Raw genomic sequence first — 6,000 nt, 5'->3', positions numbered from 1 at the left:
GGACTTTTTATACAAGTCTTGCTACAATGACTGGGAATCAAAAGCAAAGCCAGACCCCATGTACATACAGCTGTTTCCGGGTTATTGCCCATCATCAGTGTACAGTAGGAGTCTGGCTTTTGCTAGTGAGAGGCCAGGGACAGGGGTCAGAAACGCTCTTTTCTCCTTAGGGAGAGCAACTATATACTATAAATAAGTGAGGAGACTCAAATGGCCACGCACGCTCCTCTGGGTAATAAGAGGAGCGTGCGTGGCCATTTGAGTCTCCTCACTTATTTATAGTATATAGTTGCTCTCCCTAAGGAGAAAAGAGCGTTTCTGACCCCTGTCCCTGGCCTCTCACTAGCAAAAGCCAGACTCCTACTGTACACTGATGATGGGCAATAACCCGGAAACAGCTGTATGTACATGGGGTCTGGCTTTGCTTTTGATTCCCAGTCATTGTAGCAAGACTTGTATAAAAAGTCCCACTTTGACTCGAAGGAATGCTGCCTTTCAGTAGGTGGCACTGTGGAGGATTTATTCCATCTCCCTTATTTGCATATTACCCAGAGGAGCGTGCGTGGCCATTTGAGTCTCCTCACTTATTTATAGTATATAGTTGCTCTCCCTAAGGAGAAAAGAGCGTTTCTGACCCCTGTCCCTGGCCTCTCACTAGCAAAAGCCAGACTCCTACTGTACACTGATGATGGGCAATAACCCGGAAACAGCTGTATGTACATGGGGTCTGGCTTTGCTTTTGATTCCCAGTCATTGTAGCAAGACTTGTATAAAAAGTCCCACTTTGACTCGAAGGAATGCTGCCTTTCAGTAGGTGGCACTGTGGAGGATTTATTCCATCTCCCTTAGCCGCTAGTGAGGAACCCCAGAAATGCTGCAGAGGCCGTTTTATAGCCATAGCGCACTTCAACCTCCCGCCCCTAGGTGCCGCACTACCTTACAACCTTCACCTCCTCTCCGTCTTCAAGCTTTAATGACAGCTATTCTTACTGACACCTTAAAGGGAAACTACAACTCCCGGCATCCTCTGCGAACCTTTCCAACCAATCAACGTAGAAGGATTTTTTTTTTCACTGGCGCTGCCGGGGCGCGCGGGCGGCTTTTGTGTGAGGAGGAAGCGGGCGGTGGTGACCCGGACACACCCGGAAAAAACCTGAAACGTACCGGGGGGGAGGGTGGGGGTATCTAATCACCCGGGAGCCGACGTCCGGAAGCCTCACACGACGCCAGAAGACCCCCTGGGCAATAAAACCCCCTTCACCCCCCCTCCGCTACGCCCGAGGCCCGGTGCCGTCAGCGCAGACACGACTCCCACCGGGTGTAAAACGTCACCGCCCTCAGGAGGGCTGAAATCTATAGACACCCGAATAACAGAAACGGTCGCCATTTTTTTATCGCCCCTTCAGACGGGTCTCACCCGGAAAAGAGTAGAAGGGACCCTGCAGACGCCCGGATTCTTCTTCTCAGCCGTCGAGGGGGGTGAAGCCCGGATATTACGTCACACACCCGGTTTTCCTCCCTCCGTACGGTCATCCGCGGGTTCCTGTCGCTGCAGCCGAGACACCGGGGTCTAGAATGGAACAAACTGAAGGTGAGGACTGGGCCGCGGAGCTGACACTCCACGGGGGGAGGGGCGTGTCAGAGTGTGTATAGAGGGGTGCATGATATGGAGGGGCCTTGTCCCAAGAGCTAGCACTCTATTGGTGGAGGGAGCTGATGATTGACCGCCATGGAGATGTGAAGTTGTCCGAGGAGCTGACGCTCTAGTGGGTGATGGGCTGACTGGTATGTGTAACATCTGGGCGGTGTATGGCACCGCTGCGTGATGCGGGGCGATATCTCCCGGATGTGGGGCGATAGCGCCTGGCGGCTGGGCGATACCTGCTGACCTTCTTCCTTTCTCGGCAGTTTGTGGTTATCTGTAGGGTACGGTCCAACGACTCCATATGTTACGTGTCCGGCGGCCGCAGAGCTGACACTCCAGGATTGGCTGGATGAACCATCTGTGTTGTGGCATATATATATAACTTGATGTGGATGTTTTTGCGCAGCGGCGGTCCATCTGCGCTCCGATATGGGGGTGGTCGTCCCGTCACGCCCCTCTACGCTGGTGATCTGGGGGGCGTAAAACGAAACAACAAAACTATATATCTACCCGCGCCATTGTAAGCATACCTATAAGGCCGGCCGCACGTGATGGCGCCCAGTGTTACTTGCGGATCGGCTGCGGGTCAGACGCCTCCATTGTCCTCATGGATCATGCTGCGATTTTTCTTCAGCTCGCAAAATGCGCAATTTGTATAGTGAGTGTGAAGGAAAAATCAAAAGGTCATGACTTTCAGCGCCGGCGTTTTGCTGCGGATTCTCCGTGTGGATGGCGATTGCGCTTTATGCAATTACGACCCATCCGTATGAGACCCCTCTTGGGGGGAGTCCGATGGGGGGCATTTTCCGAGCAGCCCCTTCACATAGAAATTCGGCGGCATTTACAGTAGGGGCAAATTTTGAAAATCTCACCACAAGCTGCGGAAACAATCGACAAAAATCCCGCGTGCCGATTGGCGTGCGGCTCAGAGTTCAGCTCCGCAGCGTGGCAATTTCATCTCGGCTGCGGCCGTTGCCTCTTCTCAAGCAGAGGATTCCGTACTGGAATTAGTGATAAAACCCTCCCTAAATGGCGCGGAGGGTTGGAGGCGGGCTGATGCCGATCTCCTGCAGAATCGCCGTTGTGAACGACGGATCAACGAAAACCCATTGACTTTCATTGACTCCATTCACCGCAAATCTCACGGCCGCGCAACGAAGGGATAATACGTGGCGAAAAACCAGCTGAGGCCTAAGGGCTTGTTCGCATAAGCAGATTTGCGCAGCGTATTTTGCTGATTTCAATGCGTTCGCTCACAGGAGCAGATTTTTTTATCACATGATGTTCAATTGTGTGGGAAAAAAAAAATTTGCGCGCCCGACCTATTTGGTGTGTATTATGCACTGCGATAGGCGATTGAAGAGAATGGGTCCGTAGCGATGCGCGCCAAATACACGCGCCCTCCTGCGTACTTTTTTTTTTACGTGCACAAATATGTATTGTATGTGTGCACAGAAAAACCCGCGGGGGTCTGTGAAATACGAGGACGTAAGCGATTTGTGGTCGTTAAGCAACTGAAATGCGCCTCCGTCCGTGTGAGCCCCGGGCGCTCGTTCGCATCTGTTTGTTTGCCGTCCGTCCGGCTGTTCCGTTTTTGTAGCAGCAAATGGAATTCATATGGAAATAAGTTCCCTAGAAGGTGACTGAAGGGAACGCTGGTTGGTGTGTTATAATGTGGGGGGCGCGGATATCCTGTTATCAGCCCCCTGGTATACGGTGGTCATGTTTTCGTGTGGGAGATCAGTGGCTCAAACCATGACTGGCGCCGCTGTACCTTCCATTCTTAAAGCGGTATACCCGTCCCTATGCCAACTCCTTGAAGGTCTATAGTGCTAATGTAGCGCTCCGTCACCTGGCCAGGCAGGAGATCTAGCGGAGCGGAGCTGATCGGACCGCCACCAGCCAGAAAGCGGCAGAACATCCTGCGAAGGCTCCTTTAAGTCGCTGCCCGTGGGTTGGCCACTAGGTGGAGTTACTTGCTTCAGCCAAGTGTGAGAGATAAGGAAACAAGGAACCATTTTTCCTCCTTATCTTCCTTGTATGCGAAGGCTGCATACTTGTCAGCTCCCCCACCCCAGCGATCCGCCCGTCCTGCGGAGGTAGTAGGTGACTGCTGGACATACTATAGTGATGTCTCCTTACGGCGCAGACACCCATGATGACACGTTTGGCGCTTTGTTTTTAACACTCCATGAACCTGATAGCGAGGAGGTCGGACATTGTCACCGCTCTGTAGTAAAGGGAGACTCCAGGGAAACCGTTCTGGCTTGAGTTCAGAGCCCCCCCCCGCACACATTATAGGGAATTTAGGTGCTTTTAGACGGAACGTTTAGCGTTCAAACGGGCGACAGTGAATGATCATGTGGTGTAAACGCAGCCGACGCCGCATGAGAATCTTTCGCTTTTCGTTCGTCCGTTTTCTGCAGGCATATAGATCAGCGTTGGCTCGTTCGCGTAACGTCCGGTCTGAGCAGCAATTATTCAGGCCCTGTGTTCGCTTGAGTGAAGGACTGAACAATTGTGAATGAGCCAACGGTGTGTCTGCCTGTACAAACGGGCTGCAGGAGGGAGAACGAGTCAGCGGTGACGTCACTCGCCTGTTCAAGCAGGAATCGCCTCATCTAGAAGGGCCCTCGGTCAGCCAAAATGCCGGAGGACTCCCTGATGTGTGCGGGGGCGCAGGTGATGATGGAGGAAGGGAGGATCAGGGGCTTTGAATTTCAAACCCTAATCCCTTTATTACCCAGAAAATAAGTTGGTGCCAGAGCCGTCTGACTGCGGCTTACCTCCCTGGTGAGACGTTCGTGTGTATGGGGGAGCCGTGGGAACAGCAGTTAGTGTGGGTACAGCTTAGGCAGCTGCCTAGAAGCTGGCACTGTGGGTTGGGGCACACTCCCAACCTAGCAAGCACATCTGCCCCTCCGTTCCTCCTGGTAAATGACCATTAATCTGGCAGATTTAGGCAGATCTGGCCTAAAATACCTCAAGATAAAGTTGTGCACGCAGAATCTGGTAAAAAATGGCGGACAGATGCAGGGAGCGATCCGACCCCATTCATGCAGGGGGTTCTGGCTCCCTGCTTCCCTAGCGCAGATACAACCAGAGCCTTAGTGAGTGTTGTGTATACGGTCCTGGTGATCACATGACCTGGAGGACCTCGCTCACAGCACAATCCGGTTTGGAAAAATCCAACGTGGCTGTTAATGGAAATCCGCATCAGAAGTCCTCGCAGTTATGGAGCTAAGCTGCCCGTGAATTATCAGCACTGATTCCGCATTGACATGTGAATTTGTTTCGGTTTTTTTGCGCAATGCAGAAATTGGTGCATGAGAAACCTCGCAGCACATGTACTCGGGAGAATAGTGAAAAGATGCTCAATCTGTCCACAATGCCCTGTGCGCGGGCCCTGGAGTTTGTGGATTTCAGCGCACCATCTGTGTACTGCGAGTCAATATCCGCTCCCCGGGGAATTCACGCTAGTCTGTAAGATAACATATAGGCTGAGGGGACGCCGTGTCCGTCTAGTCCCCTGATGTCGGGGAAGCCGGGTCCGTCTGGGTCCCCTGATGTCGGGGAAGCCGGGTCCGTCTGGGTCCCCTGATGTCGGGGAAGCCGGGTCCGTCTGGGCCCCCTGATGTCGGGGAAGCCGGGTCCGTCTGGGCCCCCTGATGTCGGGGAAGCCGGGTCCGTCTGGGCCCCCTGATGTCGGGGAAGCCGGGTCCGTCTGGGCCCCCTGATGTCGGGGAAGCCGGGTCCGTCTGGGCCCCCTGATGTCGGGGAAGCCGGGTCCGTCTGGGCCCCCTGATGTCGGGGAAGCCGGGTCCGTCTGGGCCCCCTGATGTCGGGGAAGCCGGGTCCGTCTGGGCCCCCTGATGTCGGGGAAGCCGGGTCCGTCTGGGCCCCCTGATGTCGGGGTCGCCGGGTCCGTCTGGGCCCCCTGATGTCGGGGACGCCGGGTCCGTCTGGGCCCCCTGATGTCGGGGACGCCGGGTCCGTCTGGGCCCCCTGATGTCGGGGACGCCGGGTCCGTCTGGGCCCCCTGATGTCGGGGACGCCGGGTCCGTCTGGGCCCCCTGATGTCGGGGACGCCGGGTCCGTCTGGGCCCCCTGATGTCGGGGACGCCGGGTCCGTCTGGGCCCCCTGATGTCGGGGACGCCGGGTCCGTCTGGGCCCCCTGATGTCGGGGACGCCGGGTCCGTCTGGGCCCCCTGATGTCGGGGACGCCGGGTCCGCCTGGGCCCACTGATGTCGGGGACGCTAAAATCCTGGTTGTGGAAAGAGGAGACGTCCCTTATTTGACGCAAATTCCGTAACCAATTGTGATTCCGGGGTAACTCCAATTATTAAAGGAAGG

General features: G+C 55.0%; 1 protein-coding gene across 3 annotated transcripts in view; it reads left to right on the top strand.

The window, feature by feature from the left end:
• The first annotated feature begins 1,076 nt into the window (after positions 1–1,076).
• The window catches only part of NSD3 (nuclear receptor binding SET domain protein 3), a 124,942-nt gene continuing 120,018 nt past the window's right edge, over positions 1,077–6,000 (top strand). For all 3 annotated transcript variants that reach the window (XM_066593389.1, XM_066593388.1, XM_066593390.1), the window contains exon 1: positions 1,077–1,591. The gene's annotated coding sequence lies outside the window, so the exon portion shown is untranslated. The remainder of the gene's footprint in view (positions 1,592–6,000) is intronic.

This window comes from Eleutherodactylus coqui, chromosome 2 (genome assembly GCF_035609145.1).
Source record: "Eleutherodactylus coqui strain aEleCoq1 chromosome 2, aEleCoq1.hap1, whole genome shotgun sequence".
NCBI classification, from domain to species: Eukaryota; Metazoa; Chordata; class Amphibia; order Anura; family Eleutherodactylidae; genus Eleutherodactylus; species Eleutherodactylus coqui.
Note: the sequence above shows the minus strand (reverse complement) of the source record. Positions and strands in the feature narration are given on the sequence as shown.